Raw genomic sequence first — 16,272 nt, forward strand, 5'->3', positions numbered from 1 at the left:
ACCATCTATGCAAGCCTTGCTTAATTTTTTCCATACAGACAGCAACATTTTGTTGATAAAGAGCTTTATGTTTACTTGTGATGTTTATCCCTAGGTATTTAAACTGATCTGTGATGATAAAAGGGAAGGTGTCCAATCTAATATTGTGTGCTTGAGAATTGACTGGAAAGGGCATACTTTTATTCAAATTCATTCTTAGACCACAGATCTTTTGAAATTCTGTTAGTGCTGTTAGGACTGTAGGCACAGTATTTTATGGATCTGATACATACAGTAACATATCATATGCATATAGTGAAATTTTCTGTTCAAGTCCTTCTCTGATAATCCCCTTTATCTGATAAGCATTTTGACAGTGAACTGCCAGAGGCTCAATGGCGATTGCAAATAGAAGTTGTGACAAGGGGCATCCTTGTCTGGTACCACGTTCTAGTTTAAAGTAGTCTGAACAAATGTTGTTAATACAAACTGAAGCTTCTGGATTGGTATACAGTAGTTTGATCCATGCACAAATGTTCGGGCCAAACCCAAATTTCTCTAATGTAGTGAAAAGGTAGTTCCATTCAATCATATCAGATGCTTTTTCTGCATCCAAAGATAATATCTCTGTGGTATTTGACTTTGCAGGTGAATATATTACATTAAACAGACATCGAAGATTGGAAGCTAAGTGCCAGCCTTTAATAAATCCAGTTTGATCTTGTGATATTACCGAAGGCAGCACTTTCTCCATCCTTCTAGCTAGTACTTTGGAGAGTATCTTAACATCATTATTCAGAAGTGAAATTGGTCTGTATGATGCACATTGTAATAAGTCCTTATTTTGTTTAGGAAAGACGATGATTAATGCTTGGCAAAAAGTTTGAGGTAGAATTTGATTGTCTCTAGCTTCTGTAAATGTTGCTAATAAGAGGGGAGCTAGCTGAGTGGAGAATTTCTTTTAAAATTCTACAGGGTAGCCATCAGGGCCTGCTGCTTTCCTGCTTTGAAGTGACTTTATAGCATCTAGTAATTCTGATAGCACCAGAGGTTTATCCAGTTCCTCTGCACTAAAAGTATCTATTTGTGGTATCTGTAATGTATTCAGAAATGCATTAGATTGGGTGTTGTTTTCTTTAAACTCAGTAGAATATAAGGATTTATAGTAGTCTCTAAATGTGTGCATTATATTTTTATGGTCAATGATTTTATCTCCGTTCGTGTTGGTGATTGCTGGGATTGCTTTACGAACTTCTTGCTTGTGGATCAGTTGAGCTAAGAGCTTATTAGCTTTCTGTCCGTGTTCATAGTAATGATGTCTTGATTTAAAAATGAGGTGTTAATATTCTTTGGTTGTTAAGAGGTTGAGCTCTGAATGCAGAGCCTGCCTTTTCCTATGAAGAGCCTCACTTGGACACCTGGCATGTTCTCGATCTATTCTAGTAATTTCACTGGTTAGCTCTGATACCTTCTTGGTTTCTAATTTATTTCTGTGGGAAAGATATGAAATAATCTGTCCTCTTAAGAAAGCCTTTAGAGTTTCCCAGAGTGTTCCTGCAGAGACCTCTGAGGATGTATTTGTCTCTAGGAAGAAACTAATTTGTTTGATATAAGTTCTGTACAGTTCTCGTCTGCTAATAGAAGTAGGTTAAGATGCCATCTGTGAGATGAGTGTGTGGGGCATAATGATTTTAGCTCCAAAATCAGAGGGGCTTTGTCGGAAATAACAATAGCATTGTACTTGCAAAATTTAATCATAGGCAAGAAATTATTATCTATAAAGAAATAATCAGTTCTTGAGTAGCAATGATGCACTGGTGAGTAGAAGGAATATGTTCTTGAGTTTGTGTTTAGAAACTTCCAGGGGTCTGATAAGTTGTGGTCAGTTAAAAACTGTAATTGTCTTTGCAGTGTTAGATGTCATCCCCCCTGTGACAGGAGACCTATCTAAGAGTGGATTTAAAACACAATTAAATTCCACAGATATTATAATTTATGAGTGTTCACATTGGGAATGGATGCAAATACATTTTGCATGAATTCCCTATCATCAACATTGGGTGCATAAACATTTATCAAAAATCACTTTACAGTTAAATAAATTGCCCATGACAATCACATATCTCCCTTCAGGATCAGATACTACATCTGATACCACAAAATGAGACCGTTCTATGTATGAGAATTCCCACACCTCTAGTTTTCTTTGTAAAGCTGGAATGGAACATTTGGCCAGTCCAGTCTTTTTGCAGTCGGAACTGATCCTTGCTTAGTAAGTGGGTCTCCTGTAATAAAAATACTATTTTAGCGTTTAGACCTTTTAGGTGAGATAATACTTTCTTTCTCTTTAATTCGTGATTCAGGCCTTTAACATTCCAGCTCACAAAGTTAACTGTCCCATCATGGAGACATTGATTCTGAATTTTTAATGTCATGTGGTAGTCTTAACTGGAAGTTAGACAGCTTTAACCTTACTTTCCAATTTTCCCACGAGTTATTGCCATGCAGCCTATTGTTATATTGGTAGGTATAATTATAAGGATTAAAAGGATAGATTAGATATTGCTTGCTCTTTTTCTCTCCCCCTCTTATACCCCACCCCTTTTTGCCTCCCCACGTGAGGCTGGACCCCACTTCACAAAGTCCCAGTCCTCTGACATACCTAGAGACAGAGCACATCCAAAACAAAACAAGCCCCCCAGCATTTGAGGATTAAAAAGTAGAAATATCTATTGCCAATAAAGTCTAAATACTATAAGCATAAAATATAATCTTCAACAGTCTTGAAATATTAAGACAGTAAACCCAGGGAATGGTGTTAAAAAGTGGCCCTGGATAAGCATAGTTGTAACGGTTGTCACATATTGTTTTTATTGTATGCTTTTAACTGTTTCTGCCGCTTGCCCTTTAGTGATGATGATCCCGGCAATTAAGGTCTATGGGATATCTCTTTAAGGAGAGTAGGGGTCCAAACAACGCCTGAGGGTCCTTGCCAAAATGAACTTTGGTATGACGTAAATCTTCCTGAAAAAGGCAAGGAGGCGCGTAGTTTAAAGGGAGAGAAAAAAAAGTAAAGGAGTGAGGAGGGCGGAGGAAGAAGAAAGTTTGTTTAGAGAAGTAGCTGGGAAGGAGAACGGATTTTGGTAAAAGAAGCGATTAATAAAGCACGGAAGGCTCCGAAATCACGGTTGGACGCAACGAAGAGCTGTGCGGGCTAATCGGAAGGATCTTCGGAGTGCACGGCTTTATGTTGGATTTGTGATTACGGCAGCGGCCATTGAAGGACGCTAACGCTCAGACTCCCGGGTGAGACGGATTGCAGTTTTTAACGAAGAATCGTCGCCAAGCCGGTGAGATTGCTCCTTTTTACCATTAAATACAGTTTTCTAGTCAGCGGAGCTTAGTGACTGAATTACTGGATTATTCACTGACTTCCCAGGCCGAGTGGCTAGACTCTCTAAATCAACGATATATAAAAGGGACTGGGGAACGAGGGGGGGATTGTGAAACTGTATATCTAATTTATATTTGGGTATATGGGTGTATTCCTACAGATATTTATTGTGAATTTATGGTGGGTGTGGTTAAATAGGATATATCTCTGTTTCTTTTCCTGGCTTTCTTTCTTGCTTTCTTTCTTGCTTTCTTTCGGGATATTATATAAGGAGTGATTTAACGGGTGTTTATTATTGGTGTGATTTATAATATATATTCTTTTGATTTGGCTAAACAATTGTTGGGTAATTATTTCATTGTTTTTTTTTGTATAAATCCATAAACAACTCCATCTGGGGACATCAAAATTGGGTCGAAGGTTCTGTCGGTTTTCGGACATTATAGTATTATTTTTCCTAAGAGTAGGAGTTTTTCGTGTGTTCCGGGCTCCTCATTCAACAATTAGGGGAGTTCGCTACATAAGTGGTGGCCCGTACGGGGACCGATTTGAACCAGGGTTAATTTATTTGGTTTCCTTTTTTTATTGTGGATTTATAGACTTGGTTAGTTACCCTAATATGGCTACTGAGGCTTTAGAGCAGGGGCTCGATGGTGATGGAGATCTGCAGGCCGAAGAATCCATGATCTTGGGCCCACACATCACTGTCAGGGCTGGTGAAAGGGTCAGAGAAGTCACGGGCATGTTGCAACGGTTGTATGTGGATGACACCCTGGGAACCAACAGATCAGACACCAGTCTTCCATCTCCTATAACAGAACTATTCGATAGGGTCCAGAGAATAGAAGGACGGTTGGACCAGATGGTGGAGACACTGATGGCACGAGAAGAATCTCTTAGAGAATATATGGATGCCACTTTTTCTAATCTTGAAGAAGCTATGAACTCCCAGGCGGAAGATATTCTTAAAGAAACTGTGGCCTGTTTTGAACGGAGAGATAAGAAGTGGCAGTCAGAGTTGCAGGAAGTGATTCGTCAGAGTACTCAAGGAGGGTGGCGTCCATTTAGCCATTCAACTCCATCAGGACAGACCATATTGAGACCAGCAGTGTTGCCTGCCCCATCAGCAGCATTGCGCATGGACTTTCCCAAGATTGGGGAAGCTTATACCACCGATGACATTTTACGATTTGTGGAGCAGGGGGATGCCTTTATGGAGGTGCACTCTCTGACTTCCAGTGAACTTATGGGGGTTTTGAATGCCTCTCTACACGGAGCAGTCGGTTGTTGGTGGCAGGCTGCTAAACGGACTATTGATGATTGGGCTTCATTTAAGACAGCTTTTTTAGATGCCTTTCTCCCCTCCGATTACTATGAAGAATTAGAACGGAGATTACGGGAAATGGAGCAGCAACCAGGGCAGGCCATTCGGGACTTTGCATATGAGTTTCAGGCCTTATGTCTTAAATGGAAACCAGACATAACCGACGAAGAAATTTTGCGTCGCTTATTGGGAGCATGCAACTCGAGACTGGCTGGGACACTCAGGGGCATGGTGAGAACGGTGGATGACCTCGTCAAACTGGGATCAATGGTGGAACGAGACTGGGCGGCTAAAAGAGGTTTTAGGCTGTCGAAAACAAAACAGGGTGAACCAACCAACACTGGTAATAAATACCAAAAGAAAGAACCAACAGAAGGTCGGCTAGCAACTGTGTTTGGACAACCTCCCCTTCTGGTGGTTCCAGTTCAGCTGCGAGGCTTATGGGGAGAAGCCATAGTGGATACAGGGAGCACATTTACACTCATGCGTCTCAGTATGTGGCAAAAGATTAAGACCTCGGAGGACGAACTGACAGAGTCCACTTCGGTCAAGTTTATACTGGCGGATGGCAGAAGAGGGGTCGCTCTGGGAAAGGTTCAGATCAAATACAAACTACAGCAGACGATATGGAAGACAGACACTTTCATATTGGATGATACCCATCTGGCCATGCCCTTACTTCTAGGGTTGGATTCCATTATGGCTGCACAGATGACCATTTGCCCTTCTCGAGGAGAGTATACCTTGCCTGGGGGTGGGGTGTTCCAGTTTGGAAGGAAAGGATCAGAAGAGCTCGGCCAACCCATTTCCCAGTTTTATTTAGCGGTGGAAGAAGTCCTGGACAAGGCCTTGGACCCACATATAATTAACCAACCGGAAGAGGTACGTCCATTGTTAGACAGATGGCCATCAGTATGGACAGACCAATTGGGGACTACTCAGATTGTCTCCCATAATATTTATACATCTGACGAGTTGCCCATTAAACATCGGGTTTATAGAGCCTCTCCCCAAAAACTTCAAATTATTAGAGAAGAGCTTGCTAAGATGCTGCAGGCTGGCATAATTGAGCCATCATCTTCTCCATGGGCTTCGCCAGTGGTGTTGGTTCGGAAAGGGGATGGATCACATCGGTTCTGTGTGGACTACCGAGCCCTAAACGCTAAAACCCGAGTGGATGCTTATCCTATGCCCCTAGTCCATGACATTCTGGAATCGCTTCATGGGGCAACAATATTCTCCACCTTGGATCTACGTTCCGGGTATTGGCAGGTACGGATGGGTGAAGACAGCGTGCACAAGACAGCGGTGATAACTCCTGATGGCTTGTACCAATTTCGGGTTATGCCCTTTGGGTTGGTCAATGCCGGGGCTACGTTCCAGAGGTTAATGGAACAAGTTCTGAAGGGGTTACTCCGAAAAATTTGTTTTGTATATATAGACAACATCATTGTGTTTTCACCTACAAAAGAGCAACATCTACAGGATTTGGAAGCAGTGTTCCGTCGTCTCCATCAGGCCAACCTGACCTTGCACTTAAAGAAATGCCATCTGATGCAATTCCCAATTGACCTTCCTGGGCCATGTGGTTTCAGCAAGAGGGGTGGAGGTGGATTCCGAGAAAACCATCGCCATACGGGACTATCCAACTCCTACCAACGTGAAAAGCCTACAACGGTTTTTGGGAATGGTAGGTTGGTACCACAAGTTTATACCAAACATGGCAGACGTGGCAGCACCATTACATCAACTCACCAAGAAGGGAACCCCGTGGCAATGGTCACCTGAATGCCAGGAGGCAGTAACACAGCTGAAGAACACTTTGCAGAAGCCGCCCATCTTGGCACAGCCGAATCTACAACTCCAGTTTCACGTGAATACGGATGCAAGTAGTGTGGGACTGGGTGCGGTTCTTACTCAGTGTGACAGCAGTGGGGAGCATGTCATCGCTTATGCCTCAAGAAAATTAAGGGGACCTGAGCTTAACTATTCAGCCAGTGAAAAGGAGTGTTTGGCTGTAATTTGGGCTGTGGAAAAGTGGCGGCACTATTTGGAGGGAACTATGTTCAACGTCTACACAGATCATAATGCCTTGACCTGGGCGTTTAAGTGCTCAAAAACTTCTTCGAGGCTTACGAGATGGGTTCTTCGATTGCAAGAATTCAAGTTTCAGGTTTTCTACCGGAAGGGACATCACAATATAGTACCAGATGCATTATCCCGGATCCATGAAGATTCCCAAGAGGCACTGGTGGCTGTGGTCAAACCCTCGGTATCTGAACTGCCCCTGGACTTGCAGGTTATCGCTCGAGCTCAGACAACTTGTTCTGTTTGTCAGGGGTGCAGGGAAGGGTCAGGGGGTAGATCTGGGAGTATTAAGTATGAGGAACTCCAAGGGGTGCTATATCGAGTGATCCCGTCAAAATATGCAGGCCACAAATATCAGCTAGTGGTTCCCCAAGAGCTAATTTCAGATTTCCTCCAGTACTTCCATGATAGTCCTTTTGGGGGACACCTGGAGAAGACCAAGACCCTGTTGAGAATCCTGGAGGTAGCCTGGTGGCCCACCATCCGTAAGGATGTCTGGCTTCACGTTAAAAGCTGTCACATCTGCCAACAGTACAAGATTCCCCCAGGAAAACCAGCAGGATTATGTCAATCTACCGTGGTAAATGAACCAGGAGAAATGATAGGGGTAGATTTGATGGGACCGTTCCCAAGGTCCAAAAATAAAAAGACTATACTATTAGTAATAGTAGATTATTACTCTAAATGGGTGGAACTGTTTGCCTTGCCCAATGCAAAGGCAGGGAAGATCTGCTCCATTTTAAGGGAAGACATCTTCACTCGTTGGGGAGTTCCAAAATATATGGTATCTGACAGAGGACCACAGTTTACGGGTGAGATGATGGAAAATATTTGTGCCAAATGGGGAGTGGTGAAGAAGCTTACAACAGCCTATCATCCCCAAACGAATATGACTGAACGGGTAAACAAAACCCTTAAAACTATGATTGCATCATATGTGGGGAAGAACCATCAAGACTGGGACTGTTGGTTGCCGGAACTTCGATTTGCGCTCAATACTGCAGTACACGAAGTTACCGGAGAGACCCCTGCTCTATTGGCTGTTGGTAGGCAGATCAAGGGACCCCTGGAGCGTCTCATTAAAGCCCCACACCCTAATTCAGGGTCTTACCTTACGATACACCAGCTAGTTACCTTAAAGAAGCAAGTGGAGAGTCGTGTGGCGAAGGCCAAAGCCAGACAAGCCAGGTCTTACAATAAACATAGGAAAGAGGCCCACTACACTGTAGGGGATCTGGTCTGGATTAGGTCTCACCCACAATCCTCTAAAATAGATCAGTTTGCTTCCAAGCTTGCGCCAAAATATATTGGTCCGGCAAAAATACTAAAAATGTTAGGACCTAATAATTACAGGGTTCAGTTTGGTACGGGAACAGAGTCTAAAAGCGACACGATGCATATAGTGAACCTAAAGCCCTACTTTGGTCCCTCTCCAGAGGGGGGGGTGGGGATTATGTAACGGTTGTCACATATTGTTTTTATTGTATGCTTTTAACTGTTTCTGCCGCTTGCCCTTTAGTGATGATGATCCCGGCAATTAAGGTCTATGGGATATCTCTTTAAGGAGAGTAGGGGTCCAAACAACGCCTGAGGGTCCTTGCCAAAATGAACTTTGGTATGACGTAAATCTTCCTGAAAAAGGCAAGGAGGCGCGTAGTTTAAAGAGAGAGAAAAAAAAGTAAAGGAGTGAGGAGGGCGGAGGAAGAAGAAAGTTTGTTTAGAGAAGTAGCTGGGAAGGAGAACGGATTTTGGTAAAAGAAGCGATTAATAAAGCACGGAAGGCTCCGAAATCACGGTTGGACGCAACGAAGAGCTGTGCGGGCTAATCGGAAGGATCTTCGGAGTGCACGGCTTTATGTTGGATTTGTGATTACGGCAGCGGCCATTGAAGGACGCTAACGCTCAGACTCCCGGGTGAGACGGATTGCAGTTTTTAACGAAGAATCGTCGCCAAGCCGGTGAGATTGCTCCTTTTTACCATTAAATACAGTTTTCTAGTCAGCGGAGCTTAGTGACTGAATTACTGGATTATTCACTGACTTCCCAGGCCGAGTGGCTAGACTCTCTAAATCAACGATATATAAAAGGGACTGGGGAACGAGGGGGGGATTGTGAAACTGTATATCTAATTTATATTTGGGTATATGGGTGTATTCCTACAGATATTTATTGAGAATTTATGGTGGGTGTGGTTAAATAGGATATATCTCTGTTTCTTTTCCTGGCTTTCTTTCTTGCTTTCTTTCTTGCTTTCTTTCGGGATATTATATAAGGAGTGATTTAACGGGTGTTTATTATTGGTGTGATTTATAATATATATTCTTTTGATTTGGCTAAACAATTGTTGGGTAATTATTTCATTGTTTTTTTTTGTATAAATCCATAAACAACTCCATCTGGGGACATCAAAATTGGGTCGAAGGTTCTGTCGGTTTTCGGACATTATAGTATTATTTTTCCTAAGAGTAGGAGTTTTTCGTGTGTTCCGGGCTCCTCATTCAACAATTAGGGGAGTTCGCTACATAGTGAACCCTAATGCAATAATAACAATAACAATAAACCAAGGGTATGATGTTAAACAGTCTCCTTTAGAATAGCAAAAAATGAAAAAACTTTAATTTCTTCCACACATACTTTTTGTTTATGTTTTTATTACAATTATAGGTGTGTTTGAGAAGAGAAAAGGATGTATGATTATCAGTAGCGGACCGTCAGGGCCTGCAAGGCCTTCTCTGCTTGCCTAAAAAAATATCTGAATCACAAACTTATGTTAATTATATTTTGTCCATGAATACTTATTAAATAATTCCAAATAGTCTTCCTTTCATAGCTTTTCCGATGGTTGTGCTGCTTCCAGACATGTATTTTTGTATTAATGTTTACAAACCCCGCCTCCTTGGGGCTAAGACAGGATAGTGAATTTTACGACAGGGTTGTGGGAAGTGCCTAAAAGCACTTTTGCAAGTCATTCTCTGCAGGCGTGTCTCAACCAACCCCCACATTGAGGCCAGCTATCTAGCTGGCAAGCTTCACTTTACCAAATGGTATTAGGGGCAGGTGTGAAACCATTGTGTTGGACCAGAATTCTATTGGTCTAAAGTTGCCTGCTTGGTTTTAAATCAGAAGCCATTAAGTGCCACGAGGCCCTATTGGCTGTAGGGTATGGACAGAAAATATATAAATTTGCTTATTTTACTCCTGCCTCTCTCTCTCACACCATCTGATGAAAGGGCATTTTACACGCCATGAACTGAAAAGGACAACACAATGAAGAGCACAGCTCAGCAGCCATATTGAGACAGGCATGTGCCCTGTTGTGAAGAAAGCTGACCATTAATGATGCCTTAACTAGAGACATTTTAAATAACAAGTCTGTGTGCTGCCTGAAACTACACATCAGCATTTATCAGGTTGTATGGTTGCAAATATGAACTTGTACTTTGCTTATTGTTATTTATGAATATTATCAGTAATAAATTAAGTTGAAACTTAACTCCTGTTTGTCTTTTACTACACCTAATCGCCTGAAGTTATAAATGTAGAAAGGAAGGTGGGTAAAAGTTACATACTTATTTCTTATAAACAGTGGTAAGATTGACAGATTTGAGGCATTCTGACAAAGGCTACACAGTAATAATACAAAAGGTGAAAGTAGAGTATATAGAACTCTACCAAGAGAAAACAATTGGCGTAGTCAGCAGGATTTTGGGGTAACCATGTTTTACACCCTGTTTGCAAATACTGCTTTGATGTATGTGTGTGTGTATGAATTTTAGGGCACAAAATGTACAAATGTGGTGGGAGTAAAACATTGTTTGGTTGCTGGATGGAATATATCCAAAAAAGGTTTTGTGACATCAAGTGTATCTTGAGGACACCTGCATGTTTGTTAGTGCTGGTGGTAGTGAGTCCCTAATTAAAGTACAGTGGTGGTGCAAGCATCACCCATAGTTTCCTAAATGTATGATATCTTAATGAGTCCTATGCGAAGTACTAATGAATGACAGGCTAAGTAGGCATCATTCATAGTAAGTGCTTGTGTGGATAGGAACTGTGTGTGCATGTGCGTGTGTGTTAGTGTTAGCTTGTTAGTTTACAGGGGCAAAAGTAGGCCAACCCATAACGAATTTGTCAAATTACATTACAGTAGCATTGTAGACTCAAAAATGCCTAAATTCATATTAAAGCCAGTCATCTTTCAATGGAGTTTCAGAGGCAAGCAGGCTAAAGCTAGCAAATGAAAAACTGTAGTGAAGGTAGAGAAAGCAGAAGCTGAGCTGAGCATGCAACAAAATGGAAGGGGGCTGGAATGATTTAAACTGAGATCAGGTATAAATAAAACAGCTGCTGTTATAAGATGTGTATTATCTTCTATTAGTAATAAGGAAGATCAGTATGAGAAAGAACATAGCAAAGTGGCTGAAAGTGATAGAAGAATGTTGTGTGAATGTTTAGGTTTTGAGAGACGTAACAGTTGGTGTGAAAAATGTGAAATGCTAGCATGTAGAACACCCACTGCTAAAGTGGAAAGCAGTGAAAGCAGGGTAAAAAAGGAGAGTAAACCTCCCGTGGTAACAGTTAGGGCAGTAGTAACAGGATCTGACTGGAACCGTAAAACATCATGGGTGACTTACCTGAGACAGAGATGAGTGCTCAGATAAAGAGTGGGAATGTGAGTGTGAGCAAAAGGAGAGTGATCAAAGGAAGGAAAAGCAGCAAGGGTGTTTCCTTATATTATTCTCCACTGCACCACAATGTCCAGATAATTCTGAGGTATGTCCAGTATTTAAAGAACATGCTAGGAAAGGTAACCAGTGCTGCATTGAAATTTGATTTAGGATAAAGAAATCAGATACAAGGCAGTGAACCTGGTTAGTTTGAATGGCAATTGTTGACTGCAGGGCATGAACTGGATAATGGAATATGGGTACTGAGTGAAGTAAGTGTGGAATTAAAACAAAGAACAGTAGAAATGAAAGAAATTCAAGTGCTTGTGTGTGAAAGGTTTGAAAATGCTAGTGCAAGGATGACTGAGTTGGACAGAAAATTTACCAGTTTAGGAGTTGGTTTAAATGAAACAAGACAAGCGAAAGAACAAAGGATGGGGGATGGTGCAGCAGAAAATGTTGTAAGCTCAGGCAGCAAGTCAGGAATGCATATGGGTGTGAGTGTCCTAACAGCACTGCTAGGCCGGTCACTAATTTAAAAGCACACACAGGTTCAGTAATTTGAAACCTGACTGACCAGTTCATTAAAAAGAGAAAAGAGAGCTGGTTGTGAGTAAAGAACAAAGGTCAGTTTTAGGAGAGATGCTGGATTTGGCACTTGGAATTTGGACAGGTTTTAGTCCACATTTTCAAGTAGCAGTTACCATACAATAAAAAAGGACACACAGGCATTGAAAAAACAGTGGAAGGATAGTGTAGGAAGACAGGAAAGGGAAAATAGTTATTTCTAACCATTTCCATTTTCTGATCTTTTGCAATAATATTACTTCTATTTTGGGTTTTTATTGACTTTGGATTGGTGCTGGTAATAAATAGTAAAGGCAATTGGCAGAGTAAAATCCATGCAGGAAACTGGGTTACAAGTAGAACATTAGAGTGAAGTGGCACTAGTGGCCAAGCTGTTCCAATATAGAACTCTACCAAGACAAAACAGCAGTAATCTAGAATCTGTTGAAACATTACAGAGGGACTTGGACAGCATACAGGCTTGAGTAGATTTGTGGAAGATGGATTTTAATGTAAGTAAAAGTATTATGTGTAGAAAGTAAAAATGTTAGGTTTGAATACGCAGAGGAGGTCTGAAAATCAAGAGTAAACCTTATAAGAAGGATTTAGCAGTCATAGTAGACTCAACACGATCAACAGCCAGACAGTGTTCAGAAGCCATTAAGAAGGCTAACAGAATATTAGATTATACAAGTATGCCCGCGAATCGGAAATCCAAGAATGGCAATCAGTTTCTGCGTGATGAAATATTATGGAGGGTATATGCGGTGGTGTGGGCGGTCACGTCCGGGGCGGCTGTACAACCTGGCGTGCACGCTTTACCTCAGGTTTAGTTCACAGGTCGTAGGCATGGTAAAGTTTCCATTTAATTGAATAACCCTATTTGAACTAAAGTGGTTTCTTTGTGTGGGCGCCTTCGTTCATTAAATCTAGTTTACAGGTGGTGTTGTTTGGGCGCTTACAGGATGTGTTGTTTGGGTGCCACCCACTGACTCTGGGAATCTGTCGCGTTCTGGGAAGCCGCTGCGTTTGACCCTACAGGTTGTGTTGTTTGGGCGCTCACAGGTTGTGTTGTTTGGGCACCATCTACTGACTCTGGGAAGCCGCAACGTTTTGGGAAGCCGCTGCGTTTGACTCAGGGGCGGGGGCCACGGCGCAGTACGCATGCACCTCGGTGCGTCCGCCGTGCATAAATTAACTGTGGTTTAGTAAGATAGACAATACGATGTATGGAGTACAAGTCCAAGGAGGTTATGCTGAGGCTTTATAATACTGCTTACAGTTTTGGTCTCCAGGCTACAAAAAGAATATTAGCAGTGCTAGAAAAAGTCAAGAGAAGAGCAACTAGGTTGAACCCCGGGGTACAGGGGATGAATTATGAGGAAAGATTAAAAGAGCTGAGCCTTCAGTTTAAGCAAAAAAAAGATTAAGAGGATACGTGACTGAAGTGTTTAAAATTATGAAGGGAATTAGTACAGTGGATCAAGACTGTTATTTTTTTTTTTTTGTGATCAACTTTTTATTAAGTAAAGACAAACTGACAGGATAAATCAATAAACTGACATGGCATACAAAGTAACCCAACCCACCAACTTAGCCTGAGCCATTGTTATTTTAAAATAAGTTAATTACAAACACAGGGAAGCAGTTGAAAACTTGTTTAGGGTAAATTTTGCACAAATGTTAGAAAGTATTTCTTCACACAGAGAACCATAGACACATGGAATAAGCTACCAAGTAGTGTATCAGACAGTGGGACCTTAAAAACTTTTAAAAACTAGACATTGTTATTTTAAAACAAGTAAGTAGATAGGATTGGCAAGCTTTGTTGGGCTGAAAGGCCTGTTCTTGTCTAGATTGTTCTAATGTTTTAATGTTTTTTTTTTGCCATATTAAATTTGGAGCAGTGCAGTACACAGTTAACATCCATCCATCCATTATCCAACCCGCTGAATCCAAACACAGGGTCACGGGGGGTCTGCTGGAGCCAATCCCAACCAACACAGGGCACAAGGCAGGGAACCAATCCTGGGCAGGGTGCCAACCCACCGCAGGACACACACAAACACACCCACACACCAAGCACACACTAGGGCCAATTTAGAATCGCCAATCCACCTAACCTGCATGTCTTTGGACTGTGGGAGGAAACCGGAGCGCCCGGAGGAAACCCACGCAGACACGGGGGGAACATGCAAACTCCACGCAGGGAGGACCCGGGAAGCGAACCCAGGTCCCCAGATCTCCCAACTGCGAGGCAGCAGCGCTACCCACTGCGCCACCGTGCCGCCCCACAGTTAACATGTTGCTTTTTATTTTCACTGGCAGTACTACTACTACCATTGCTGCTGCTACTACTACTATTGCTGCTGCTACTACTACTACTACTACTACTAATAATAATAATAATAATAATAGTAATAATAATAATAGCCATAGAGCTGATATTGGACAGACTGAACAGCAAATCCACAATTACACTTTTCTGCAGAATTACCAACCAGTAATTAATCTGTACAAAATGATGTGAAATGTTTCTTATAGTGGTTGAATTTTTAGGCTTACACAGTTCCTCAGCAGTGCCTCTCTCTGACCTTATTGCCATGTAATCCTCTTTAGGAACACCCCATCACATACACTCTGTATACACAGCACTTTGTTTTATTCTTGTCCAAAGATTTATACAGTACATGCATTAAAAAGAACCAAAGTCAATTTGCATGTGTATGTTTATTTTTTATTCATATTCATGTTTCCAAAAGACTGCTGCACAAAAATTCTAAAGCACACTCCAGTCTCTTATGTACAATAGCGTAAATGCCTTCTTCAAATAAAGTGTATGTGTGTGCCCTTTGATGGACAATTGATCTCATCCTGATTTAAATTCTAAACTATACCAAAGGCTTCCAATATTTTTTAAATTTATGTAGCTTATTCAGTGATCTGATACACATGCTGTAGAGAATATCATAGAAGAGGCAACAGGTATCTCTGGGTTATTTGTGTCACTGCATGCTGTATGTTGTAGTGTGCAGCTGGGGCTCTTGCCTGGCTGGGACGCCTCCACACTGGGAGGACCAGGGGAGCAAGTGTGGCAAGAGCGTTACCTCACCCGGGATGCTAGATGGCAACCTCCCTGGATTGCAGCAGTGCCTCAGACTCCCACAGGGCTGCATGGGAGTTGGAGTGTGGTGCAGCCCTGTTGGGATCCGCAGGCACCGCCAGGGGGTGCTGCAGCAGGAGCTGCTGAGCCCTTACGGGCAGTTCTTCCGCCACACCCGGAAGTGCTGCCAGAAACAAGTAATCAAACACCTGGAGCACTTCCGGTTGCATTATAAAAAGAGCCAGCAGCCACTACTCGGGGAGCCAGAGTCGGGAGGAGGAGCGACAAAGTTTGACCTGAGTAGTGAAGGAGGAGAAGAAAATGAGTAAAGGAAGGGATTCATTGTTTGTGCTGTGCTTGTGCTAGGACTGTGTCATGCTTGTGGGGAACAGGGAAGGTGTTTCCCACAAGGGGAAAAGAAAAAATAAACATAGTGTGCATTAAACTTGTGTACCACGCGTGTCTGTATCGGGTTCGGCTGGCAATGCCAGCCTGGTGGACCACATTGTTTAAGCTTGTGATCTTTTTGTGGTTGTAATGAATTTGATGCAATGCAGAGCATACTTAATATGTTGAGTTACTTTTATTTTCACTAATAATAATAACAACATTAATAATAAACATCTAACATTTCATTGCTTTTTGTGCAGATTGAGCAGCAAATCAACAACTAAGGTTTTCTGCAGAACCTCCAACTAACAATTTAATTGACAGGCTTGTGCCAGAGTTGATTTGCCCCATATTTCTCTGTGAGCAGAGGAGTGATTACGCTCAATTCAGTGGTGGCTTGCTGCCACCGTTTACTAAATGAAATATATTCTAAATTTTGTAAGATACTGGGAGAATACCTGCCATGATGGACTGTAGGGCTGCCATGGATTCATTGGGCCTTTTTTTAATGAGAACAATTTTACTTGTAGGAAAACCCTTGCAAACAGAGCAAGAACATGCAAAAGCCACACAAATCAAGCCTGTGGCATAAGTTTCAGAACTAGGGATCCAAAAGGCAACAACGTGAAAAATATTACTTTGTCTCACCCATATTACAAATAAAAGGTGAAAGTGTTCCAGTAGAATGTTGTTGAGTCCTGATGGGTATCCTGACAACGTCAGCTACAAGGCAGAAATCAGCCTTTTGATGGTTTGCTAG

The 16,272-nt window shown here is 42.0% G+C and overlaps 1 protein-coding gene across 3 annotated transcripts in view; it reads left to right on the top strand.

Moving 5' to 3' along the window:
* The window catches only part of gabrd (gamma-aminobutyric acid type A receptor subunit delta), a 202,863-nt gene that overhangs the window by 124,301 nt on the left and 62,290 nt on the right, over positions 1-16,272 (top strand). The window lies entirely within an intron of this gene.

This window comes from Erpetoichthys calabaricus, chromosome 8 (assembly GCF_900747795.2).
Source record: "Erpetoichthys calabaricus chromosome 8, fErpCal1.3, whole genome shotgun sequence".
NCBI lineage: Eukaryota > Metazoa > Chordata > Cladistia > Polypteriformes > Polypteridae > Erpetoichthys > Erpetoichthys calabaricus.